The sequence below is a fragment of the Meriones unguiculatus genome, chromosome 8 (assembly GCF_030254825.1).
Source record: "Meriones unguiculatus strain TT.TT164.6M chromosome 8, Bangor_MerUng_6.1, whole genome shotgun sequence".
NCBI classification, from domain to species: domain Eukaryota; kingdom Metazoa; phylum Chordata; class Mammalia; order Rodentia; family Muridae; genus Meriones; species Meriones unguiculatus.
This window is the reverse complement of record NC_083356.1, coordinates 7,053,701-7,081,359: the sequence shown is the minus strand read 5'-3', so window position 1 is coordinate 7,081,359 and position 27,659 is coordinate 7,053,701. Positions and strand designations below refer to the sequence as shown.

Below are 27,659 nucleotides of genomic sequence, written 5' to 3'. Positions count from 1 at the left end.
CGATACAGCCTTGTAGGACTGGGAATATTTTACTGGCTGTTTCTACCGAGAGGGAAACTAGCATTCCCACTCAGTCAGATATCGCAGATTAGCCGTGGCTCCTACCCTCAAGGAATTAAAACTCGTATTAGATGCTACTGTGATTTTTATTAGTGCCTCGTTTAAAGAAAATTAAGCATGTAGGATGCCTGGCAGGATGTCTTTCAAAGCAGATTTTATGTTAGGCCCCTAAGTGCTTGACTCTGACTCATACTTTGGCGAGACCAGACAAGAGGGAAGGCCTGGCAGCCTCCATCTGGATTTACCCAGTTTTTTCCTTTACTTTGTCTACCATTTGTTTCCACAGTGTGTGTGTGTGTGTGTGTGTATATTGGAGGGTTTATTTTCGAAGTGTGATATACCTTCACCGCTCCGGTAGTGGTCAGGGTGTGACCGCATCACTGATGTTGTGCTTTTCCCCTCTCTCACTCTGTATGGGTTGCCCACTCCGTTGAGCCGATAGTGCTCTGGACTGACAAGGAGGGCACACAGAACTGGACCCACAGTCCCATTTCATTTCAACGTGGGGCTGCCGAGGTGCCCTCGCAGATGGCCCGCTGTGGGAAGCACTGGGCGGCGGTACAGGGACCTGGCCGTCAGTGACTCCCGCCACAGTCAGTGTGAGTGTCTGTGAAGGGGGACTGTCAGTGTCCTCCATAGCCCCACGTCGTGAAGGGCAGGGCGGGCGGTTTGATGCAAAAGCAGGTGACATTGCTACAGACCCAGAGAATCCTCTCAACTTTTCTTCTTCTGAACGGATTTTAGCTGAAACTTTATAAAGGATCGTAAGGAACGTCACAAGGGTTGTGCGCAGCAAGGTGTTGGAGCGCCTGGAAAACACTCACACTTTACACCCGTTCTCTGCATGAAGAGGAAGTTTCCTCAGCGGTGTGTTAAGGTTCAAGTGCCTGGCTCGCCCCAGCACACCTGCTCGGGGGCTGGATACTGCAGTAAACTGGCCATCATCTGCCACCGTCAGCATTAGCGTCTGGACTCTCATGGTTTTCATATCCAAAGTCAGAAGACTGGCTAGTGTGAGATCAGTTGACCACAGGCGGGATCTAGAATCACTGACTACGGTTGTCTTGGAGAAGCTTATCTCAGCCGAGGTTCTGCGGATGGAGAAACCGCAAGGAGAATCTTCACTTTAAGCTTTTTACTCCCGGGCCCCAGGGATCCCTGACAGTCATTTCATTAGACTATGCTGCTGACACAGTGCAGGTGATTGCCCTACAGAGTACTTGTCAGCGCTTCTCTGTGTCCCTGTGTGCTGGTTAGATTTGGCAACTCCACCCAAACCGAAACACACCCCCAGAGAGGGAATCCCAGTTGAGGAATCGCCTCCATCAGATTAGTCTACAGCTGGGTCTGTAAGGCATTTGCTTAATTGCCATTTGATGAAGGAGGACCACAGTCTGCTGTGGGCAGAGACCTCCCCAGGTGGGTGGGCATGAGCTGTAGAAGGAAAACAGCTGAAGCAAACCAGTAAGTTGGTCTCTGCTACAGTTCCTGCCTTAAGTGTCCTGTCCTGTCTTCCCTCAGTGAGGAACTGTTCCCTGAGAGTGGGGGATGGAATGAAATACACCCTTTGCTTCCCAGGTTGCTTGTGCTCAGTGTTTTTACCACAGAAACCGAAGGCCTGGTTACTGTCTGTCTCTACACCTCCTTACTATCCAGGAAGGAATTATTTTTAAAACATAGTTTTTCAGTTTATTCTTCGAGCATTGCATGTAATACATATATCCATTATGCATGTATGTATGCGTGTGCATATAAATACAGTATATATAATATACTGTATTGACCATATCCACTCTCTGCTTCCCCTTAAGCTCCTCCCTGACTCACCACCACCGCGTCTCCCTCTAAACTACACTTCCTCCTTTTCTTAACCGGCTGAGCCCAGTTCCTGCTTCCAGCCTGTACACAGGTGCAGGGCCAGCCACTGGTGGATGGACAACTTTCAGGGAGTGGGCACATCCCTAAAGGAAACGGACTCTCCCGCAGGCAGCAGCCAACTGCTAAGAACTCCCCTGGCAGCATGGGGCCTCCGGCCAGACCTTCCTGTCCCCTGCCTTACCTGTCAGTGATGCCCTGACACGCAAGTTCTGGTGAAGCCTGTCAATAGCTGCTTGCATACGCTTCCCAGCACCACCGCTGCCGGCGCCCCAGCCGGATCGTAAACATGTACTACCATACGCTGTCTCCAAGGTAAACAAACAGGGTGGAGAGGGAGGCCCCTCGAGGACGGGGGCACTCCGGGGAACCGCGTGTTATATTTAAGAGAAGCCTTGTCTGTAAGCCGCAGGGTGGGGTGCTGGAGAGGACAGAGCTTTGCTTGCCGACGCAGGTGAGCCAGGCTGATGCCAGGACATCCGGTGAGTTGACGCAAACCAGTTATTCAAATCGGGGCCAGCACTGGGACCCGGGAGCTGGAGGACGCCACAGCAGAGCACAGTGGCAAACAATACTGGGAAAAATAAAAGAAGCTGAAAAACTAATTTTTGTTTGGTTTTTAAAGGTTTTCTTTTCCCCCCCTTGGCATTTTTTGGAGGCTCAGCTGCAGTTTGCTGGACTGAAGGAAGGCACGCTGCTTGTCCTCGGACCTTAGTAGCAAATAGTTGAGATTTTAGGCATATTGAGAGCTGATGGTTTTTAACGTCACAGTGTCTTTATTTGGTTCGTTCAGATACGCTTTTCGGTTTGCTTCCTTCCGCACACCTGTTGCAGAGCAGCGTTAGCTGACCGGCCTTGGTCACTGGTATTAGAATGAACGGCTCAGCTCACGTGCGCCGTGGCTCTCAGGCTGAGCCAGGCTGTTCCAGAGTCTACGTTAACTGAGTAGATTGCCACCCCAGTCGGCTGCCCAGGGGCTGTAGACGGTAGCAGCTCCGCTGACCCTCCACCCTCTCTCCTCTGCTCTGCTGTCTCACTCCTACACACGCAGGTGCCCGTCCTTGCCTTCTCCTACTCCCTTCGCAGGCTGAAGCCACGAGGTTAGCCAGAGAGCTGGGACGTTAGTGGGGTGAACACAGATAGTGGCGGACAGAAGGCAAATGTGTTCTTGCTGTGTCAGACGTGTGGGAGCTGGGGACATGTTGAAACTAGAAACGATGACGTAGGCCCTCTGTGGGGCAAGGCAGATGCGTTGGGAGGGAGCCACTAGGACGAGCACGTGGCGAAATGCTGCTTTACAGAGGAACTTGGTGGTCTTGAGCGGTGGGAAAGCATTTCAGTCCCGCTGCGGTTTCGCTTTAGTGAGAATAGTTACCATTTCATTGTGGGCGTTTTCCCCACACGGCTATCTTTAAAAAGCAAACTTGCTGTCCGGAGGGGCATGGTGCCATGGCGCTCACGCGGGGGTCAGAGGACATCTCCGTGGAGTCAGTGCTTTCTCTCCACTTCTACGTTAGGTTCCAGGGGATGGAACTCAGGCGGGCAGGCGCTCACGTCGGGCAGCAAGTAGCTTTAGCCACCGAGCCAATGTGCGTCGTCTTGCAGGGGTACCCGGGCTGTTTTATTTTTCTCATTATCATCTGTTCTCTTCTATCGATGAAGTCTGATTCCTCACATTCCAGTTCCCAAAGCAGTTAGTTCATGATCTAGAGAGATGATGGTGGTGTGAGGGATGGCTCTCATTTGAGAGTGCGGGTGAAAACGGACATGGCGGATTATGATTCCAGGGATGGTGATGGTGAAAAGGATGCTGGGAACGGAGTGCCCGAGCCTCAGTTCATCTAGAAGAGTTCAGACTCAGAAGTAGAGGGTGGAGCTGCTGAGACGGCTCAGTGGGTAAAGGCACCAGCCGCCAAGCCAGGTAACCTGAGTTTGATCCCTCAAACCCAGGTGGTGGGAGGAGAGATCTGACTCTCACAGGTTGTCTTCACACACATACACCCACACCCACACCCACACCCACACCCACACCCACACACTTCCACAAATAAAATAAATAAGTGTAAACATAAAATAATCAAACAAACCCAGGGGCTATGAAAATAGGCCACAGAGTTAGAATTTAGGATTGGTTCCGTCCCAATGCCAATAGAACGTAGAAATGTTCTGCTACCCAAGTCCCAGGGTGCCCAGGACTCCAGTGCCCCATCCGGTTGACAGCTCTAAGAGACAGACTCAAATGCCTAGAGAGTCATGGCTGGCCCCATGGGCTTCATCTCACTCCAAGTCGCAAAGAATTATATGTGAGGGTCAACACTAGGGAGAGGTGAGGGTCGTGTTAGTTTCTAGACAGGCCAACTCTTGCCATTGACCCAGAAACTTGGAGTGGTCTGAGAGACTGAGACCACACAGTGGAAGGCCTGGGTGTGAAGGATCCCGATGTAGCATTATTACCTGTCTGCGACCATGAGCAACGTGGCATGACGGAGACGGAATGCCAGGGGACTGTTTTATGATCCGAGCCCCACTGTCGCACCACTGCCAGCCTTTGCAGAACTTGAAATTTGTGTATAACCTCCTGGTTTCTTAGAGGCAGTAGCGATTTGACCACCTGATCTCCTCTTAACTGGGTTCTTTTCATTGTTTAGCTTCTACCAAATTTGGAGTAAATAATATCATTTGGAATGGCCAAAGAATATTACAACAGAATAAACTAGGAAGAAGATTAGCAGTCCCCAGACTTAGTCACTAAGTGGGAAAACAGACTCAGGAAGATGAGTGCTAAGGTGGAATCGACGAGTCTCCTTAATTGAGGAAGAATGGTTACCCAGGGGAATCACACCTAAAGAGTCTGTCTCTATTTGGGGGCAACTGGCTCCTCTTTTAAGGGAACTTATTGCTTTCAGCATTTTGAATGAGGATGCCCCACCCCCAGGCTCATATGTTTGAATGCATGACCCCCCCCCCCCCCGTTGGTGAAACTGTTTGGGAGGGATTAGGGCGCATGGCTTTATGGGAGGAGGCATGGCACTAGGCATGGACTTCGAGGTTTCAAAAGTCCATGCTATTCCCAGTTAACTGTCTCTCTGCCTTGTGGTCCTGTAAGCTCTTAGTTACTGCTCCAGCACCGTGCCTGCCTGCTGGCTACCATGCCCCCCAGCACGATGGCCAGGGACTGGGTGCCTTCTGGAACAATGAGCCCCAAGTTAAGTGCTTTCTCTTATAAAGTTGCCTTAGTTATGATACCTTAGCAAAGCAATAGAAAAGTAACTAAGACACCGTTTTCTAAGAATTATTGTAAATTTCCTGAAATTTTGATTTAATCATTTTCAACCGATTGAAAATGCATGATTCCCAAGGAAGGGCTCTGCATATTAATTTCCTCAACAGATATTTATTTGGTACTTATTTTAGGTACTATACTGATGTTCAGGAAAAAAAAAGTCCCTGTTTTTTAGGAGGTAACACTTTGGTAAGAGAGACTTAAGATACAAAATAAATAATACACACATATATAGGGGAAATAATAGGGATTGTGTATGGGGGGAGAGAGAGAGAGAAAGGAACAGAGTGTGTGTGTGTGTGTGTGTGTGTGTGTGTGTTTCAGCAGTTGGGGGTATGAAACAGTTATAGATAGAGTGTTAGAGCGTAACTCACTGAGAATTGGAAAAGTCTGAATATGGCGCTGGAGCAATCTGTTTGGAAGGACAGACAAAGAGAAGCATGTCTAAGCAGGAGAGGCCTAGAAAGAGGACTTGAAATGGGTACTTCCATGACATGTTTATGGACATAGAATGGAATCTGAGGAGGGGGGCGATAGTTGATTGGAGGCTTTGTAGGTTATTGTGAAGATGCTGGTTTCATTTTTCAGTTGGAAAGTCATCCAGAATGTGCCTTCCCTGGATGAGTGGTAGGGTCCCCAGCAGAGCCTCTGACCTGCGAGTAGGATCGTTTTCACCTTGTTCAGAATAGACTGGGAAGAAGCAGTTAAAGCAGGAAGACAGCCAGGCATGCCCACTGTTTGATATTCCAACATGATGTTGTCACCTATGGAGCTCATGCTCCAAACCTGAGCATTCCAGCTACAATGGAAGGAAGGCAGGCAGGCAGGCAGGGAGGGAGGGAGGGAGGGAGGGAGGGAGGGAGGGAGGGAGGGAGGGAGGGAGGGAAAGGAGAAAAGAAAAAAAGAAAGAGTGTTGGGCCTTATTCATAGTTATCCTTGGCCACATGCAGTCTATAGGTCTCAGCTTGGACATGTCTTCAAGTGCCTGAGCCCATGGGGAGCAGTCCCACTTAGACCACCATAGCATCCTTCAGAGGGCAAGGAAGGGATGTGATTTGATCCAGGGGTGAAGGGATTGGCCATAGCCGTAGGGATGTTCATACTTAGGTTTGGAAGTAGGAACTTGCTGGGATATTATTCTGATTATCTATTTACCAGTGGCATAGGCAACAATGATTATAAAGACTGAGGAAGGAGAAGATGGAGGATCTGAGGGGTGGGGGAGGTAAAATAGTCATTTGAAAGAGCAGAAGCATGAGTGCACTGCAGAAATCTGACGAGAGGTTTTGACAGTCCCGGGAGTCCATGTGAGGTGAGTAATTATAACTCTCAGATGACAAAGTCTGGAATCGTGTTGGAGATACATCTGTGTAAGATGTTTCTAGCCTGGGTTAACTGAGAAAGGGAGAGTCACCCCAAGCTTTGGTGACATTGTTCTATGGGCTGAGATATCTGACTGAATAAGAAAAGAGACAATGAGATGAGTATTAACATTTTTTAAAATTTGCTGTCTGCAGATGAGCAGCTGCCTCACCTTCCCTGTCATGATAAATTTCGTCTCTTTCAACTGTGAGCTGAAATAGCCCTCCTGCCCTTAAGTTGCTTCCTGTCGGGTGTTGTCCTGGCAAGTAGAGAGGCAATTAATGTGACCACTATGATGGCCACCTGCTTGTCCATTCAAGGCCAGCTTGGTGGGACGTGGTGGTGAGTGGAGTTTCGGAATCATGTGATGTGATCAAGTTGGGTTCTCTCAGTGCAGCAAAGCAAGACAAGGGTGAAAAAACTGGGGGTAGAGGTTGCAAAAGAGTCAGAGGACCATGGACAGGAAGCTTTCAGGTCCCTGGGTATAGATGCCAGCATACTTGGCACCTTTGAAGTTGGAATGTTCCAGAGAGAACTGGGGAAGGGTGATTGCTAAAGCATTGGATGCTTGTAACTGAGTGGGCAGGTGTCGGTTCTCCAGATACCCCAGGTAAGCAACTTGCAAAGAGAAAGAGAAGAGGCCAGAATCCAAGGACATACCCCTAATGACCTCCCTCACAGTCCCACCTCCTAAAGCAGTGGCTCTCAGCTTTCCTAATGCTGTGAGCCTTCAATGCAGTTCCTCATGTTATGGTGACCTCCCCTCCCCCATTATAAACTTACTTTGTTGCTACTTCCCAATTGTGATTCTCCTATTATTAGGAATTGTAATGTCACTATCTGATATGCAAGATATCTGATATGTGACCCCCAAAGGGGTCGTGACCCACACATTGAGAATAACTGTCCTAAAGGGTCTGCCATCCCCAGGGGGACACCCAAGATCCAAAATATGGCAGAGGAGTAAAGATGGAGTCTGGTTGGTAAATACCGTAAGGAGAGCTCAAGGTGGGGTGAAGCCATTCGTGATGAGACATTGAAAGGAACTGTGGTGTGTGTGTGTGTGTGTGTGTGTGTGTGTGTGTGGTCTCTGTATTGTAAGATATTTAACATCAGCCATGTTTTCTACTCATTATATATTAGTAAAACTGTCTGCCCGAGGGGAATGGTGACTCTCGAATACTGTTGATGCTGCCGAGGGTCTCAGGGGGATACTAAGTAGATATTCTTAGAATTGTTCCTGGGAGTATTGGGAGTGTTTCTGTAAGGCAGAATTGAATGGACAGCAGGCTGAGCTAGAAGCAGAGAATAGAAAATGTTGGCCTCTCTTTCAAGGAAGTTTGACAGTAAGGGGCTGGACAATGAGAAAGACACAATGAGAGGACAGGAATAAATGGATAAATCTAAGGAGGATCACTTTGAGGGGACCAGTTGAATCTAGAACATGGAGGCTCTGAAGAAGGGCATGGGTGGGTTTTCAGGGCACGGGCAGAGGGGTCCACCTGGCGTGGGAGGAACCACATCTGCTGTGGAGCTCTGGCAGAAAGCCCATGCGGTATTACAGGAGTCACAGAGGGGCGCTGGGGGACCCACCAGCTAACATCTGCTTTCAGCCACGGAGAGTGAAGAGGGACAGGGCAGGAGTTGGCTCTGTAGGGAGGACATAGAGAGGGAGAGAGCAAGAAGAGCCATGACAAGGTTCTAGGACTCCTTGGTAGCAGGGAGGTCAGGATGAGGCTGCTGATTCCATCTGTCTCATGGCAGCATCCCTCAGACATGGAGAAAATTGAGAGAAGACGTCAGGGAGGCTGTGAAGATGGTTGGGTGTCTCTGGCAGGAGGAACTGTGGGAGGACTTTAGAGAAGGAAGAAGAGGACCTTTCAGGGATGGCGGAGTCCTCACTGGCCATGGCAGTTAGGGCACAGAAGGGGTGAGAGCAGTGCACTGATGTTTCTGCCGGGGCTGAGCTGGGAGCTGAGCATCCCTGGGAGGTGGAGGGTGAGAGATGGAGTGGGTGGAGTGAGGGAGGCAGGACTTTCAGCAGCCAGGAGCAGCAGCAGGAAGTAAATGTTCCCTTCTGGGGGCTCTTGGGATATGCTCTGTTCACATGGCCCTACAAGGAAAGGAATTTCCTCCTGAGAAACTGACTGGTCTGAAAGTATGTGAAGAGTCAGTTTTATCCTCTCCCTGGCCTGGGGTTGTTCTGAGAGAATAGTCTACCAGAATCTTGTTTGCAGATTTTGTTTTCTGACAGGTAGGTCAGGGTTTGTTTCAAAGCTGGGCATGAGGGCTCCTGTTTGTTATTCCAGTACTTGGGAAGCTGAAGAAGGAAGATTGCTATGAAGTGAACTCCCGGCTAGCCTGTCTCTCCCAAAAGAAAAAAAAAAAAGCCAAACAACAACAAAAATCAAATTAAAATGGATTCAGGGATTTTAATCATTTATGTTTTTCCCTATCCTTGCTTTGGTTATTTCTGAGGCAGCTGGAAACTGGAGCTATTGGAAATTACTTATTTTACTGTGGGTCCAAGGTCTTCCTGGCTAATCTCCCAAATCAATTAAAGCCTCACTATCTATCTCCAATTCTAAGATTGCTCACTGCTTGTGGGAGCGATGCAGGCCCATCCCCCCAAGCAACCCCTCACTCTGATGCGTGCCCTTCTCCTGCGTAAAGAGCAATGTAGGATGGCCTTGTCCTGTGTCTTCTGCACTCGCTTCTCAAAATGGAAAGAGAAAAGGACCTCAGTGACCCCAATCCCAAGCAGACAAACAAAGGAATTAAATATTTAGCTTGACAAAAGGACTCTCATCAGAGGAGTGAATTCAAAGATGAATGAGCCAGTAAGAGCCTCTCACTTGGGCCATCTTGCCGCTGCCAGGATTCGCAAGGTGTTTCAACATTGCCAACATCCTGTGCCGTCAGGGGGAAAGGTGGTGAGCAGTGTGCTGTGTCTGAATGCGGAGGAGCACGCACCCGCTCCGTGCGGCTGATCCAGAAGCTGGACTTATGAATTATTAGCACTGAGGAGAATGAGCAGAAATAGGCAGACATGTAAAGATGCCATTCAGAAATGTCTGAGTCACTTCTGTGGAATGCAGAATGTCTTTTCCCAGTGTGATGGTGGCAATTAGACCATAGGTGCAGCCAGGCCACGCCCGTTGGAGCCAGTTTAACTGAAAATGCCAACAAATCCATTCTATACATTCTGGGGCATTCTAATCATTTTTTTAAAATCATTATTTTAAAAGTATTGAAATAAGCCAGTCCTGTTGGCACAAGGCTGTAGTTAGTCCCAGCCACTTAGGATCTGAGACAAGTGGTTCCCAAGGTCAAGGCCACCCTGGGTAACTTAAAGAGATTCTGTCTCGAAATAAAAGTTGTGAGGATCTGGTTCAGAGAGAGAGAGTGTGTGTGATTGCCTATCCTACACATCACTCCTGGTTCAAACCTCAGTACCCCTTTAAGCCCCACAGCTCTGAAGCAGATAAAAGTACAGTCCAACGTCATATCAACAAATGCTCAGTGTGACACTGTCAATTAAGTGATTGGTTGCTTTTGAGTCATGATAGACATGGAGGCAGCAGCCACAGGCCCTCAGGGGAGGAAGCCAGTTCCATGCAGGAGGTCACTGAGCAAACAGGTTCTCAAGCTTCTAGGAGAATAAAAGTGAGCTCTGTTGAAGTGGCTTAGCCCTAGCGAGCAGCCACAGGTGTCCAGGGTGCTCAAGAACGGTTTTGGAGTAGCACGCTTGTAATCTCTGCCTTGGGATCTGAGACAGGAAGACGAAAGTTCAAGGCCACAGTGAGCCTGCCTCAAACCAAAGTCTCAGAGAGGAGGCACATTGCTCCGGAGAGGCTGAAGCTTTCTGATTACAATCGGGTGTCAGCCAGGGTATCCAAAAGCTTGGGTACTGGATTGTAGAACCGCAGTGACTAGTCTTGAGGTGTGTATATTGGGGGTGGGAGGACATGCTGATTTAGAGAAGACATTGAACAGGCCAAACTGATAAATGAGTATGTCAAAGCTGGAGCGTTTGTCTCCTAGGTTGTTACAGAACTCTTGTAAGTATGTTGTTTATGAATGTTAGGAAGAGGTCACAGGTCACTAGGAACCAGCATGAGGTTGCTCATCACAGCCTGAACAGAATTCCAGCCTGGACATGTTTTTTGTTTTTTTTTTTTTTTAATGGAGTTAATTAGACAGGTGGAGTAGGTGAAAGCACGTATGTTTATGTGCTTTGATTGTAATAAGGGAATATAGAGAAAAGAAGCTGCCTTTAAATGCAAAATGAAGACGGATGAGCCCAGAGATTGCACTTACCAGGTAATTTATCTTAGGGAGAGTGTGAGGTGGTAGATGAAAATCTATCGACAGAGGAGACAAATCAATATGAAGCAGTGTAAATGCCTGCCCCTGCCTCATAAATACCAGCTGTGGAAGCAGAGAGCACAAGAATAGAAGCTGAAGGCCGATGACGTGGGACCATGAAGCATTGGGCTAATTAAGCGCAGTAGGACTGGAGCATGTGAGAAGAGTGTCAGTGGAAATCCAGGCTGCATCCACACCCATCCCCAGAGAAGTCAAACCTAGGTCTCCGCTCGGGGTTGGTGAAGCCGCCGCCCGTTCTCAGAGCTCCCCTTGGAAAGGGAGCATATGGAGAGGCAAAAGACAAGTCACATTTTAAGAAGATTTTTCAGAAATTTAAATTAGGTAGGGGTGTGTGTGTGTGTGTGTGTGTGTGTGTGTGTGTGTGCACGCTTGCAGGTACCCAAGGAGGTGTGGCATCCCCTGGAGCTGGAGTCACAGGCGGTTGTGAGTTGCCCTTTGTGGGTGCTGGGAACTGAACCGGGGTCCCCTTGAAGGGCAGTCTGTGCTCTTGCACCTTAAGAGCCACCTCTCCAGCCCTGTGAAGCGTAGCACTAAGTTCTGTGACTGGAAGTCAGGGATAGACTGTGTTCCAGGAGGAAGGCGTCTCTCAGCGGAAGCGCCTACCTCGCCCCCATCCCCTGGGCGGCTTCCCACTGCGGTCAGATGATCAGGACCAGATGGAAATAATGAACATCTGAATTGGGATGTCAGTGGGTGGGAAGACAGGCCATGGATGGTTCATGGAAGAGCAGGACAACTGCACTGATTGATTCAAATCCTCTCCTAGGACTGATAGCTCCACTGTCTTACTCCTGCTCTTTCAGAAATCCATGACTGTAAATGCCTCACAAAGCATCCGCTGGACCTTCAGTGCCGCTCTCTTTTATGTGGGGAGGGAGGTGGGAAACCCTGGGCGATCTGGACAGTTGTGATGTCTGTATTTACCGTGGCTCTCATCTAACGGGAAGGCTCCTGCACACACAGCACAGGAGCGATATGGAAGGGCAAGAGGCTGCTGGCCAGCAACCTGACCGTGCCTCGGCCTGCAGCAGCAGCATGGATGTGGAAACTGGGAGAAAAATGCAAAGAGGAAACAGGGCAATGTGTGAATGTGGACATACTAGGATCATAGGATTTCCTAGAAAATTAAAGGGGGGGCAGTGGGATTGGCACCATGTCTGTCCTTCCAAATTTCACAGTCTACGAAATCTTTTACTTTCTGAAGTTTCCTAGTTAATTGTAGTTTTTGTTATTTCATCAAATAGAAATAAAAGGCAAACGTTTATTGTAAGTCGAAAATTCGTTTTTACATTGTGTGTGTGTGTGTGTGTGTGTGTGTGTGTGTGTGTGTGTGTGTGTATAGTGTTCCATGGGCATCTTGGTGTGCTGGTGGAGGTCGCCATCTGGCTGGTGCTATTAAAAGTCTTAGGAATTCCTTAAATCAGTCTCTGGTGAGAAACTCTAGACTTATTTTTTACCCAGAATAACCCAAATGCATTTGTCATTCCTTCCAAGTCACTTTGTGAGATATGGATGAATATGACCCAATAGGTTGTAGTTACTGCCAAATAAGCATCTTCGTAAGTTACGATTAAACCAGTACTGGAGGGCCTTGTTCTGTGGTGTTACCATGAGTTAGAATAGATCAAGTCTGGACCTGAGCTGTTGGAGTAAAATTTTATCCCAGTGAAACACCCTATAACAGAAACTGGCCATCAGAGTTACCAGGCGGCTCGGCCAGGTGCCCGTGTCACTGTTCCCCGCAGCCTCAGGTGCTTTTTTATTGCTGATTTATAGACAGACTTCTGCTATCAGCCCAAGCTGGCCTTGAACCTTCAATCCTCCTGCCTCCTTACACCACAGGCATGCACCACTGTTCCCTGAAGCTTTATGCATCTTTAATGCAAAAAGGTGAAGTGTGAAGAAGGATGAGGAAAAAGATGAGGGCAATAAGGGACTTCTAAAAACATCTTTATGTCCTCTCAGGAACTGTTTGTTGTTGTTTCTGTAGGCAGAAGCTGTTCCTAAAGCCCAGTTAGGAAGGGAGCTGGGGTACCGGAAGCCTTCTGTGTCCTTTCACACCTCTGCCCTCAGGCTTCTCCTGGCAGCTTCCTTTTTGCATTTCCACTTCCCTGTCATAAGAAGCTGGAGGGTAGGTGCAGAGTTCCTCCCCAGCATGTGGTGTGGCCACTCTGCAGGAACTGAGAGGCTTTCTTGCGATGTGGAAATGTGCCCATGAAGTTATACAGAGAACAGCCTTAGCTTAGTTAGTGGTCATGGATGCTCAGGACACTGCAGTGGACATCGCTCAGCCCACTTTAATGGACATCACACTGTAGGTATCAGAAATTGACCTCATTCTTAGAAGACCAGGCTAGATCATGGATAACTTGTGTCTCTGAGAAAGTACCTGTATCAGTTTTTACATAGGAACCGAATTATCAGTGGGTTGGGAATTAATTATACCCAGCAGTATTATAAAATGCCAACAGCACAACAGGCCAATAAATATATTGAGCCCTTTCTAAAGCTCGCTAATAGAATTTTTAATGACTTAGGAATAAAGCCTATTTAAATTATTCAGTTTTGAATAAACCACTATCAACCACACTAAATTTTGTAGTAAAAATTTATTCATCTAGTCATTCAGTATTTATTAACCCACGTGCTCACTGGGGAAATAAAAAGAGTGCATCTCAGATGTTTTCCCTCGGGGCCAAGAGTGGGCACAGTGTCAACCTCTGTGTCCAGTTGCTGTCTGCTCGGGGGATGCTGACCGGCTGCCGGCTGAGTCTATGAGATCCGGTGGAGTGTTAGGTAAGCACCAGTGTGCATAGAGTGCTGCCTGCGGGATAGTGCTCTGAACACAGAAAGAACCACACTGTACTCTCATGGCTCCTGGCTAGAACCTGAGTGCGTGTGTGTGAACCTTACAAAGGTAACATACTATGTGCCTAGATTGTTTTTACAGGAAGTAGTAATATTCCTCGGCTCCTTTTTTCCCTCCACCCTTCTTCCTTGAAGCCACAGTGTCCCTCACCACTGAGCCACCCACTGGTACCCACTCTTGTAAGGAACTCCTTTCAAAACACAATCCAGCCCATTCCTTTCCTGATGTGAGGCAGAGTGGGGTTTCTCTCCCGTTGCCTCATCTGCCTTCTTATAAAATGTCACAGGGTAAATGGGGAATTAATTTTAGTTGATTTATTTAATAATATTTATTCATTTAATGTTTTTGTAAGTCTCTTGGGAAATAGCAACAAAAAGATGGCACAGTCTGTATCCCCGTGGGGCACACATTCTAGTGAGAGACAGACATTAATTAAGCCATTATACAAATAGCTCCACAATTAGAATTATGAGACATGACATCTAAGGAGAGGTAAGGCGCTCTGAGCTGTAAGGCAGGAAACCTCAGCAGGCAGCCACAGGAAGGCCCTTGAGACTTCACCATGAGAGGTGAAGGAGATTCTAGGAAAAGGACCTGTGGGCACACACAGACAAAGGATAACCGCTGAAGACCCTGCACTCCGGTGCAGCGACATTGGCCTGAAGTATCAGCTGTGCAGGAAGGTGTGAAGCAGGAGGATCTGGAGTCAACGGGCTGCCCCAAGAGTCACAAAAAGACCCTTCACCTCATCTCAAACAAGCAAACCAAGACATAAAAACCTTAAAGAAAGAGAGAAACTGGCGACTACATTAGGAAGGAGTTGCTAATTTTCTAGGTCATCTACAGTAGCCTTTGCACACGAGCAAGATTAGACCCCGCTGGTTCTGACTTTTGGCAACTAATTATAAAATTAATGGTTACATTAAATGTTTTTACTGGGACCGTGTTACCTCAAGTCAGTGCAACAAGTATATGCTGAATTGCTTTTCCTGGTCTTACAGGTCAAAAGCAGAACAAGTTTTCCCTTTAGTGTTATAGTTCCAATTAAATTTATCAATGGCGTACACACAAATATATGTGTATGGCCTCTTACAGTTGTAATTTATATGAAGCAAAACTGAGTATACAGCACCATAGCTGCCAGCTTCTATGGTCGTCCATTTTACACTCAGCGGTGTGTGCCTGCCTGCATGATGTTCAGCACACCAGAAGTTAAAACAGAAATTTTAAAAAATATATATTAATCAGTTTAAACATAACTAACAATAAACCGAAGACTGATAATGTAAATTAATGTTGAGGCATGTTAATATACATAGCATATTTTAATATAGAACATTTTTTTCAAAAACGTAATTTAGCCTTTTATGTATTCTGCAGGTCTGTGTAAGAGATAGCTGGGTTTTCGTGTTTGCCTATACCACAGTAGATATTACAGAGTAGTAGCTTTTACAAATGTTTACTTGTTTCCTTACACAAAATGAGAAAAACATCACATTTTGTAACATTACCTTCACTCTCAACAAAGAGCCATTATTAGGAAGCTCTCAGATGGCCATGGTGGATAAGTACCCTGAGTTCTAATATTTAGGGTGTTGCTCGTGGTTTTAGGATATCATCATTAATAACAAATACATTTCTCTTGAAAGTACCTGCCAACCACCCGAGTCTTTATAACCAGGTTTTCGTCAGTTTCTGTGGAGTAGAAGGAATGCTTCCTGGTGCAGGGGAGGAGATTTCGGCGCACACCTCGGAAGCACTTTTCCCAGAGATGTCAGGGAACTTTGGTGTGTAGGTAACTGTTTTGTGAGAAGTTCTTTCTCCACACAGGGCACTAAGCAGCTGCAAGGGGAGTGTGGCAATTGGTAAAGCTGGGGGGTGTCGACACTGCCTCTGGGGGTGAGTGTGGAGATGGGGTGAGCGCAGGCACGGTGGGGCCACAGTGTGTTCAGTAAAGGAGCGGTCCAACCTTTTTTCTAAAGCCTTTTTAATTTTATAGAATTTTTTTTGCCTGCATGTGTGTCTGTGTACCACATGTGTTTGTGGTGCCAGAAGAGGGCGTGGGATCCTCTGGAACTCAGATACAGAGGTAGTTAGGCCCCATGTGGGCACTGGGAAGCAAGCCTGGGCCTGTGGAAGAGTAGCCAGTGCGCCTAACCCCCAGCCATCTCTTCAGCCCGCCTCCACCACTTGAAAGCCCTGACCGGCAGATGTTAACACGAGACAAACAACATCTCCCGTAAAATGGAAATGGCTTTTGGCCTTCTAGACCCCCTCCCCGAAAGGGTCAGGAGTCTCTAGAGGTGAGTGGAACACACATGCACTGGCTTAGAAAGTAAAGGGCAACTAGAATTTGGATAGGTGCTTAGAGGCGATTACGTGATCAAGGAATAGGGGAAGATGACGGTCAAAAACCCTGGTGAGGAAAGATAGGGTTAGACTGCATAGTTAGAATCAGGAGGACTGTGTTCACAAACTGTAGGTCATCACCAGATCAGTGTCTCACCTACCCGGCTGGGATGCCTAGGCTTCCCTAGGAGTCCCTGGGAGCAGCTGAAGGGATTTGTCCCTTGGGAGACCTGAGCATATTCTGTAGGCACTCTCCTCCCAGGGCAGGGTGCGGGGTGAATTAGAGAGCAGGGAGCATACATTGTCAATTGTGATCCAGCTGCAGAGAGTCCAGCACAGGCTGAGAGCTGCACTGAGGGTTAAGGAGACTGCTTCAGAAGAAGTGAGACGAGAGCTGGAGCCAAAGGTCAGAGGTTATCTGCGTTATCACTCCCTGCTGAGGGCATTGTTAGAGAAAGCAGTCTGGGTGTTTCTGCAAAGGTCCCCCAGAAGACTGTCTCCTCCCAGAAGACTAAGGATGCCTCCTCTTCTTCTGATAACAGAATTACATCACTGAGCGCATTTCCCTTTCGTGTTCCTGCCAGTAGGCTTCCAGCCAGTTCCCGTGTGGGGATCACAGCAGTTGAGGTTGTCCCAGTGGCTAGTGCATTTTCTTGCACTACCTTCTCTGACCCCGACCATCCTTCCATCTTCATTGACCGTTCGTTATTCTTTCTGTATCCATGCTCCATGACCACAATATGCCTTTTAGGGCATAGAGATGGCTCAGCAGTTAAGAGTTGACTCTGCTTTTGCAGAGTGCCTGAGTTCGGTTTGCGGCATCCATGTCAGGAGGCTCATGACCCTGTAACTCCAGCTTCAGCAGAGCTGAGGACCTCTTCTGGCCTCCTAGGACACTGAGCTCACAGGCAAAGGCCTACACTCAAACACACAGACACACAAGTAATAAAAAAAAGCCTTTTAAAAGTAAGTGTTCTTTTGACATAGACTGTGTGGAAGGGCAGAATACAATTTGGTGGTTAACATCTGTAACCTTTAGCAGACTTTTTTTTACTTGTGGAATGGGGCCTTCCGCTTCAGTCTCATTTTCCTTAAAACCGGAGAGAGCTAAAAAGCCTCTGCTGCCTTATGCTAAAGCACCAAGGCTCGGTTTCCTAGAAATTCAACAGACTCAACCTGGTTTCCACTCCAAAGTCAGTTAGAAGCAATGAACAATGGGATATGAGAGTCCCCACTAAAGGCAGCTCAAGGTTAGGAAGGGGGGGTGGAGGGAGGGGGAGAGAAAGAGAAGGAGAGAGGACCACCTGGCCATGACAAAGTTGTCAAGTGCACCTGACGCAGGAGTCAAGAAAAGACATGTTTACGTAGCGCACAGCCACGGGCCACAGTTACTGGTCTGCGCCCCAGGTTTTAGGCTGTGGCTCACCCCGGAGTCTCGCTTGATCAGCACACAACTCCGTCTTCCCACCGTGTCCCCCGTTCATGAGCAAACCCGAAAGGATAGCATGCGTACACCAAGGCGCGTGTGGACAGTTGTCCTTAGCAGAGTTCGGATTTGAACCATGATCTCCTGGACCCCACAGTCCTCATTCTTTTTTCTCCTTTCGGCCTTCCTTATTTACCTCCTAAATAACAGTAGCCAAAGCTGTGGGCAATATCTTCAGAAACCAGAAATACTATACACCATGAGAAAAATCTAACCACAAAAGTTTAGCCATTTTTTTAAAAAAGATTTGTATCCATCTGTGTGTGCATGTATGTATATGTATTTATATGTATGTGTGTATGTATGTATACATGTATGTATATATCCATATCTTTCTATGTGGGGGGTGTGCACATGAAGTCGGGTACCCACAAAGGGAAGGCATTGGATCCCCTGGAATTGCAGTTACAGGTGTTTGTGAGCCTCCTGACATGGATGCAGGAGCAGCAAGTGCTTTTAACCTCTGAGCTGTCCCTCTGGCTCTATTAGAAACTTGTGTCTTTGGAGCATTTAATTTATAAGACACCCCTAATAACAGAGTAAGGTTTTATAAAGGTTTCTTTATATTCCTCCTTGCGATGGGCTTTGAACGTTTTCCTGCCATCGTTATAAATGTGTCACTGGGGTCTGTGGAAGGATTACCCCGGAGTCCAGGGAAGATGTAAAGGCCATTATGCCCTGACCTGTGCTCTGCTTAGCTCACCATCTGCATAGCTGTATCAGGAAACTGCTATGTTCAAACTCTGCTGTGCAATGGCTCTTTCTTTAAAAACGAAACGAAGATGGTTGACCTGGGAACCTACTACATGAATGATGGAGCAAAGGGGAAGTTTGTAGCTGTGAGTCTGGTGAATGGATCTACTGGTGTGTGTAAGGCATAACAAATTAGATATGGTAAAAACATGGCTAATAAAGAAGAAAAATACAGGTGGTGACAAGAATATGCAGTTACAAAGTTACACTGAAATTATTGTTCCTGAAGAGCAAGGTTCCTATACCTCAACTAATAAATAGGTAGAGTACCATGAAAATGCGCCAAGACATAAGCAGCACTATTTGCCCTCAACTGATTCCAGAAAACAAGATGGGGAGCTATTGTTTAAAAAGTTTGGAAATGTGATTTAGGACAGCCATCTTGTTAAAGGTAGAAACGCTATATGACATTCTTCGGAAGATGGCAGAAACTAAAATTTCCGGTGGATTCAAAGTTTGATGCGAGTGGAGGGAAGATGAACCAAGACACACTGAACTGGGGATCTGAGACCTCAGGACGCCAAGCTCTGGGAGGACAGCCCTTCTCATCTTTAGTCTGTCCCTGTACCCTACCCAGAGGCCATGTTTCTCTCTCACACAGTTCTTTTACTAACACTACAACTGACCACTGAAAATAGAGTAAACAGGTGACGGTTTATTCTAGAGAAGGAAATTATAAAAAGAGCCATGACGGGCACTTTAACTTTTCCTTTTCATTATTCAACGTTTCTTTGCTGTTTGCTTTTCTTATTTCTGAGACTAAATTGAGATTTCCTCCCACTCCCCCAGCCCCCAGGTAGAAATCCTATAGGAAAACAGGAAATTAAAAAGAATGAAGGTCCTGTTGATCAGTTACACACCGCAGGATTCAAGAGAAGGCTGTGGGGGTAGCTCCCTCACCAGTGGGGAGGTCCCTGACTGGAGTCTCCCATAGCCTCCGTTTATCTCCATAGTTCTCCATGTGTGGTACTTTGGATGGAACCCGGGGCCATGCTGATACTGCTGAGCCATATCCCCACCCCACCCCCGGTGAATTCCTTTGAAGGAAATTTATTTTAAAGGTCATTTCAGAGTTCTGTCTTCATATGTCCTCTAACTCTCGAACAGAAAATTTAAGACTGTCTAAAAGTATGCATGGATGAAACTCGATGAAAAGAACCAAGCCTTTTTCATGAGCTGGAGAGGGAAACGGTAAGGAGGATGCCGGAGAAGGCGTGCCCTCATCCTTGCTGGCATCTGGAACGCCAAGTCCTAAGAATAGAACCCTGGTGTTTAGCAAAGACAAGATGCACACGCGGGATAAGGAGGCCCTGGCATGTGAGAAGACATTGTAATGATACAAGCCATTATTTATAAGCAACCACATCTGTGCCTCGTAAGAAACAACCAAAAAGAACAAGTCCCACCACGTGGAACATTGTGGGAATAGTTTACAGATAAAAGACAGCACTTTAAAGTTAAAGTTAAACTTGACATCCCATTTAGCTTGAAACCGAAACCATTAGAAGCCAAATAAGTAGTAGGTTCTAAATATAGCGAAGTGTATGAGTTGGAAGGCATAACCAGTGTTTGGCGGTTGTGAGCGTGGCCTGTGATCTGTGCTGAGAAGTCAGCCCATGCTCTGGTGACCTTCTAAACTGAGCACATTTCAGTGTAATGTCCACATGACGGTAATGGGTCAGCACTCCTGAGCCCAGGGCAGGCTGGCAGTGCCAGAGTGTATCTCCCTCTCCCTCCCAGGATGCTCTGGGTGAAAATGAGCACTTTCTAAGGTCTCTGTCCAGCCAGTTCTTGTCTGCCGCTCGTCCCATAAGCACAGACTGCTGCCTTTCTAACAGCGTCTTATGCATCACTCTTCGTCAGATGGGTTACCGTGTCCATGGAGTATTACTTCTGCACGTAGCTTGCTGTGGGGCCCCTTCAAGGGGGCATGGCCACTCTGCCAGCCCTTCCTTCACATGCTCACCTCTGAAGAGGTGTAGGTGTTCTCCCACTGGCTTAGTTGTCTTATTGTAGCCACTGGGTTTTCAGACTGCCAAACACACAGTCCTGTAAGTCTTTTCTGTGCTCTTCTTTGCCCTCTTGCCCATTCCCCCGTGTGGCCTCAGATTTCACCACCGAAGTTTGAGACTCCACTAAAAAAGTCCAGTTAGGTCAAGGGTAACAATAAACACTAGTTGAAAAATGTGGTCATTCCTTTTAGCAGAGCCTGTAATAATGCTAGGGTTCTCTAGTTAAAAGGTGCAGAAGAAGAAACCAAAATACACGCTTTGGCTGTGGCAGTGGGAAAGCGGAAGGCTATCATCTAGGGTGGGTGGTGCCTGGCACACTCGTGTTCTTACACCGTGTGGTGGGTGTGAGTTGGGATGATGGTTTATCGACTCTTGTATCAGAGGCGTTTGAACAGGCCATAGCACTTAAAAATCTGCTTCCGGAATTTAGCCTAATGAAATAGTAACTGAACATGTGTACATATACATATGTACAAGGAGGAGCGCTGCAGCGGTGTTTATAGAAGCAGAAAATTGGAAGCAACTTCTGTGTTCATCAGTGGAGGAACTGTTTAGCTAAATTATATTGCAGCTATTAAACACGATGATTCAGAGCGTTCTATAAAGCTAGAAAATGTCTCTGATCGATGTTTGTAAAACAGTGTGTGCGTATGGTGCCATTTTACTTAATGTGCATGCGAGCATGCCTGGAAGGATGCTCTCCAGAAATGCCTAAAAACTCAGCCTATTTCTGGGACATGGTGCTACATATGACTTCTGTCTCCTCCTTTATACTTTACCGTGCTGTCCGGAGTTATTTTGTAATGAGTATAATTTTCTTTTTCCATTAGAAGACAGTGTTTGTGGTTAAGAGTGTCGGGGGGGGGGGGGACGTTGGGGGTCCTAATACATGGAGTGTCCTGGTAGAGAGCGGGTGAGGGAGGACTGGCCACTGCCTTCAGAACGGAATAGTTAACACAGAGCCGGCGGACGGGGCGGGGCTGATTTATACAGAAATCGCTGGGTTTTTCCCGAGTACACACTGATTGTCACAGAGTCAACACCAAATGTTCTTGGAACATCCTGAGACGCACTATAAACAGTGCTCAGTTCAGGGCCTGTCCTCCTTGAGCAGTCAGCGCTGTGGAATGCCTGGTCTGGTCAGAGAGAAACCCCTATGTGTCAGCTCTGTGTGCCCTCGCACCTCTGCCTTCCCTGTGACTAATCTGTTACGTCCTTCTCTCCCCACAACCTGCTTGCTTCAAATATTTATCTTTCCCCCTCAAAACTCAGCCTCCCTCAGCTGGAACTTTTTTAGTTCAGTATTTGGCTTTTGACATTGATTTGCAATTTGCATTTTGATCAAAATAAAAGGAGTGAAATTTGCCCTGCTTTGTAGCATGTTTACATTATTGCACAGAGGAAAGCATTTCGCTTATTCATGTCTTATATCTTTCTAGTAGCTAGGAAAATGTAAACATGTCATTTGTAGCATGCAAATGAAGTTAAAAACCTGTGTTTTGAGATCTGAATAAAGGCTTTTGCTTGAGCTGAACTTGTATGTGTGTGTGTGTGTGAATTTAGTGCGTGCTGCAGAATGGATGGGTGCTGTATTTTCAGTTTAGTTCTGTTCTGAATAGTCCGCCTCCCTCTCTACATAGTTTTAGAATTAACTCCTTTATTTTTCTAGTCTGAAGAACTGCAGAGAGCAGTTTTTTGCTACGCTCATATTACAGTTGCTCTTTAATCATATGAAAATTTTGATGTTTTTCGTAGCGCAGTTTCTCAGCTATTGTTGGGAACCCCGCCTTTCTTACAGAGTGCTTTGTGTGAGGTGGATTGCTCTTAGCCCACATGAGCCCAGAGCACTCCCTATTCTGGGTTGTCTGGAAATTCTTCACATGCAATCAGTTTCACTGTCCAAGGCAAGTGTCAGACCCCCTCATGCATAAATATGAGTCTGAGCAAAGGTTCCAGTATAGCCACATTTCATCCTGATTGTGAATAAATAATTTAGATTCAGCATCTCAAGTGATAATAGGTCCTGCTGGAGTGAAGTGGGACTGGGTTCCTAGCAAGGATTTTTGAGGACCCATTTTCACAACATTCAAACACCGATACTAGACCAGTGTTGACAAGTTATTTTATAGTCCCAAAAATGCTGATGTCAAGGATCCTCAGGGTGTTCATTAGCCGGTCGAGTCGAGGGGTGTTCCCCTGTGCCTGCCCTGAGTGACACAGAGCACCCCCGTGCTTGCAGCCCTTTCCCCAGAACCCTCTCACCCCTGCACCCGTGTCTGTCCAGAAGACAGATGACCTTATCATTTCCCTCTGGTGTGACTGTAGCATCCTCTTCAAGGGAAAGTTCAATGCCACACTTCAGCCAGATTGCCTAGGTGGACCCCCCCCAGCCCCCTGCCGCTAAGTTGTTACTGGATGACACTCACTTTGGGACATTCTCTCTTAGCCCCTTGTCCTACGGTGACTGGTGACCGGAAGTCTCCCTTGAGCCTGTGACTGGGACGAGGGAGAACCTGTACTTCCTTAACAGCTGAAACAGTGAATGTCTTTGACCTTCCCCATTTCACACTAGTTTGAAGGCACTTCGTAAAATAAGGAAAAGTTTTTTATTTTACTCTCTGAAAATTCCATACAAGATATCTTGATAGGAACTCTCTGCCCTTCCTCCCCACCCTCCAGCTTCCCCCGGGGCACCTCCCATGGCCTATTCCCTCACTGGCCTGGTCTTAGGCAGGTAACCACAGTGGCTATTCAGTTCATGTGTCCAGAGGGCAGCATTTTACAGCACTCCACAACATGCTCTGGCTCTCGTAGCACCCTCCCTCCTTCCGTGATGTTCCTTGAGCCTTGGGCAGGGGTTATGCAGAAGTGCCATCGATGGCTGAGCAGCCACAGCCCTACTCTCAGCACTTTGAACAGTAATGAGTCTCAGCGTTGACCGCTACTCACCAAAATAATAAGAATATACATAATGTGTATTTATATTGTTACATGGTTATTTATGTATATATTTATTTATGTTGATTATTAATATGTAACGAACATGTTAATGACTAATATAAAATATATTTTATTCATATGTTAATGGATTTTTTTGGTTACAGTTTTCTTTATTCTTGAGAGTTTTGTGGATATGACCAATAAAATGTGATCATGCCCATTCCACATTTCTCTCTCCCAGTCCCCTCATATCGTCCCTGTCTTAGTTGCCTTTCTGTTGTTTTGAGGGGACAACATGACCAAGGTAGCTTATTTTAGAATGTATTTAATTTGGCACTCATGGTTGCAGATGCAGAAGGTTAGAGTTACATGACTGTCATGGCAGGAAGCATAGTAGCAGACAGGCAAGGTGTGGGAGCAGGGGGATAAAGAAAAAGACATTCCTGGGAATGGCGAGGGGCCATTCTTATTCAAGCCAGCACAATCCCCCACCCAGCTTTAATCGGTGCCACCCATATCTGCACGGATTGACATCACTCATGTTCTACGGCTCTGTTTCAAGGCTGCTAGAGAAGGAAGGAGAGCGTACACTTTTCCTTGCAGCACATGGATGGGCTTTCTCACTAGGCCTTGAGGAAACAAGACCAACAGCTGACAAAGGGACACTTCTGAATAACAAAAAAAAATGGTCAGTTGAGGCAAGAGGCAGCCCCCAGAACAGGAAAAGCCTTTTCCAGGTACGCATCAGACAGAGGATTAGTGTCTAGAATTTACAGAGAGTTAAAAAAAAAAAAAAAAAGACTGGACATGAAAAAAAAAAATGACCCTATTACTAAACGGATGATGGAACTGAATAAGAGTTCTCAAAAGACAAAATACAGATGGTTGCTAACACCTAAAGTTTTTCACATCTCTAAAAAGCAGGGAAATACAGATTAAAACCACTTTACCATCCCATCTCACCCCAATCAGAATGGCCATCAACAGGAAATGAATGATAAATGCTGTGGATTTGGGGAACCCTGCACACCGCTAGTGGGAGTGCAAACTTCTGGAAATTAAGGTACAACAATGGTTCTCAACCTGTGGGTCACGACGGGTGAAACGGCCTGTTCACAGAGTTTGCCTAAGACTAGAGGAGAACAGATATTTATGTGCATTAGTGTTCCTAACAGCAGTGAGGGAGGGAGAGCCTGCCGTGATGGCCTTCTCTCCTCCCTCGTTCTTCACCATCTGTGGCAGGCAGGAGAGCTGGCCCGAGAGCCAGGAGAGTGGGAGAACTGCCTGGGTCCTTCCTCACCAGCTGCAGCACTCAGGAGAGCGAGCCTTCACCTGGGTAGCAAGGGAGAGCTGGCCCTGGTAGTGGGCCAGTTGCTGATGAACCAGCCCTGAGGGCATGACAGTAGGAAAGCCAGGGGGCTGACCAGCTCAGGTACCTCTCAGGCCCAGATCCAGGGCTTTGAATTGGCCCACCTCAACATCTTCCCCATCGCTGGGCTGCTGCCGTGTGTGACGGAGCCGGCCCTACAGGTCCAAAGCCAAAGTATCTCCTTGGCACAGGCCAGGTTGGCTGGGGACTGAACAGTGGGCTCATGGGAGTCCGTTATCCTGAGGACCAGGTAGGGGTGGGAGTATAAACAGATGGGGAATATATTATAGATACGACACTAAAGAAAGGATAGGAACAGAAAGTTGCGGATACCTTTTCCAGCTAGAAGAACGAGTGGTAAAGAAGAAGGATGTTTGTTGCCTTGCCGTGGAGAGCGTTTGCCCAAGACTCTCAGGGCAAAAGCCAGGGAGTCAGCTTGTCGAACATCAGAATTAAATTTCCCCATGAGAAAGTCGGTAACGACGCACAGGCTTTTGGCGCTAACATGAGTTTACTGGAAGGTATTTTTAAACCTCAGCTGCTAAACTGGAATCACTGGGCTTCGTAATTTTTGGCTATTCACTTTCATCTCATTTGACTCAGGCAAGAAGAGTAAACACCAGAATTCGGTAGATCTGAAAGGGAGGACACGGTGGGGTGATCAAAGTTTGTTTGAAGAAACTATTAAAATTTTCCTCCCTCTAGGTAAAGTGAAACTAGGGGAAAGGAACGTTTTAGGTTGCCTGTGATTTTAATGGGCTGCCCTGTGAGTTAGGCCCGTAAGTGAAATTTATACTGAAAAATACAAACTTTTTTTTTTTCTTCTTTAATTTAGACATCTTCCTTCCTCTGCCTGGTAGGCTGTCCTCTGCCGAGAGGTGGGAGATTTGGATTTTACTGCAGTAGGAAGTTAGTTGGCACCCGTTTCCTGGCAGCCCATCCTGGCAGTTCCGTATCAGACCCTTATCATTAGCTTAACCCAGGCAGCTGCTGCCAACTCATGGGGACTTCGCACAAACAAATGGTCTGGTATTTCCACACAAGATGGTTTTGTGCTCGCTGGCTGATTTGGAGGTAGCTGCCAGCCTGTGCCATGTATGTAGGGGCGATGCACAGACAGACAGACTGCCGCTGTGCGAGGGTGACGGACGCCTGTCCTGCATATTTGGCTTGCACTGTGTGCTGCACACTCCAGGCCTGGTTCTTTAGCGCCGCCGTGAGCTGCTGGCCCCACCGAAGGCTCCTGAGAACAGCTTGTCTCTTTGCACCTCTTAGGTGTCTACACAATAACCAGGCTTTCCTGTCGCATGCTGCCAGCTTCCCATTGCCAGTCTGAGCACTTATTCCTGGTTGTCCCCTTCACGAACCCTTTCCCGCTGGCAGCTGCCCTCATCATCACCCATAGCAAAACTCTCATCAAAGAGAAGCCATGACAGCACCTAAAAAGCCCTGTAGTTGAAATGAAAAGGACAGGGATTAGCATTTTCCTATAACTGTATTCTTTTTTTAGAAGTTTTGTTCATTTATTATTTAATTCTCAAGAGTTATTCATTTATTATTTAGACAGTGTTCTGCCTGCGCACCAGATGAGGGCACCAGATCTCACTATGGGTGATTGTGAGCCACCATTGTGGTTGCTGGGAATTGAACTCAGGACCTTTGGAAGAACAGCCAGTGTTCTTAACCTCTGAGCCATCTCTCCAGCCCTGTAACTTTATTCTAAAGGCTTTTTAGTTTAAATAATTGAAATGGCAAATGGAAAAAAAAAAAAAAAAAAAAAAAAAAGGACAGTAACCTGAGCCTGAGCCAGGATATGTCTTGTTTTCCTGGACAATCTGTGCCCTGGATAAGAACAGCCCCTGGGTAGAACCACACTGTTTGTGTCAGCGCTGAATGAAGAGGTTCTCAACCTGTGGGTTAAGTCCCCCTTGCATGACCTTTCTACGAGAGATGCCTAAAACAGTTGGAAAATGTCGATATTTGCGTTACCATTCATTACAGTAGCAAAGTTACAGTTCTGAAGTAGCAAGGAAATCATTTTGGGGTTCACCACAGCAGGAGGACCTGTATTATAGTGTCTCCACATTAAGAAAGTTGAGAACCACCGGCTTAGAGGGATGTGGGGGTGACAGCAGCTACTCTTGGTGATGCTACTCCCACAGGTAGGATAGCCTGCCAAGAGGAAAGCTTCTCAGGGATGGTAGAAGCCTTCACGCGCCCCTATTGGGGGAAAGCAAAGGAAGAGGGTGCAGCAGATTTTATGAGTTGCAAAGATTACATCCTCTCAGAGGTGTGAAAAGAAGGCGATGGTGTGGTGGTGGCAAAATGGAACGATTCCTGTGCTAATTGATGCTGATTGCAGAAGAGAATTAATCACATTTAATGAACAAGTGTGCAAGCCATTCCATCCATCAAATGATGGCAAAACACAGGTCCCCGTTTGTTTTTAATGGGGGAAAGTTGAAAACTATCACTTACCAGTTCAAAAGCAGTCTGGTTCTTGAACAAAAAAGTTGTTGACATAGCATTTTCATGGGTTGTGAGGACACCTACTCTCCTCATAGCAGATTAGAACAACTGTGTCCACATGTGTATGGGAACAGAGGGATAGCGATCGAGTTAACTTACATTAGGCCTGTCTTCTGCTCTGGTATCTTATTTTGTTGCCATGTTCATTCTCCCCACTACCCTTCTTTTTGAGACAGAGCATCCCAGTGTAGCCCAGGCTACACTGTTGGTCCTACTGCATCAGGCTCCCTGGTATTGGAATCATAGTAGCTTGGACCACCATAAACAGCCTAGAGTAAAATCTCTTAAGCTCTTAATTAAAGACTCACTTCATGTATTACCATAATATCTAGTTTCTAAAATTTGCTTCTCGTGGGTCAGGGGACACGCCTTGTGGATTTGTA

The 27,659-nt window shown here is 46.9% G+C and overlaps 1 protein-coding gene across 2 annotated transcripts in view; it reads left to right on the top strand.

Annotated features, from left to right (window-relative positions):
* The window catches only part of Ano6 (anoctamin 6), a 162,244-nt gene that overhangs the window by 67,753 nt on the left and 66,832 nt on the right, over positions 1-27,659 (top strand). The gene's annotated exons all lie outside the window — the stretch shown is intronic.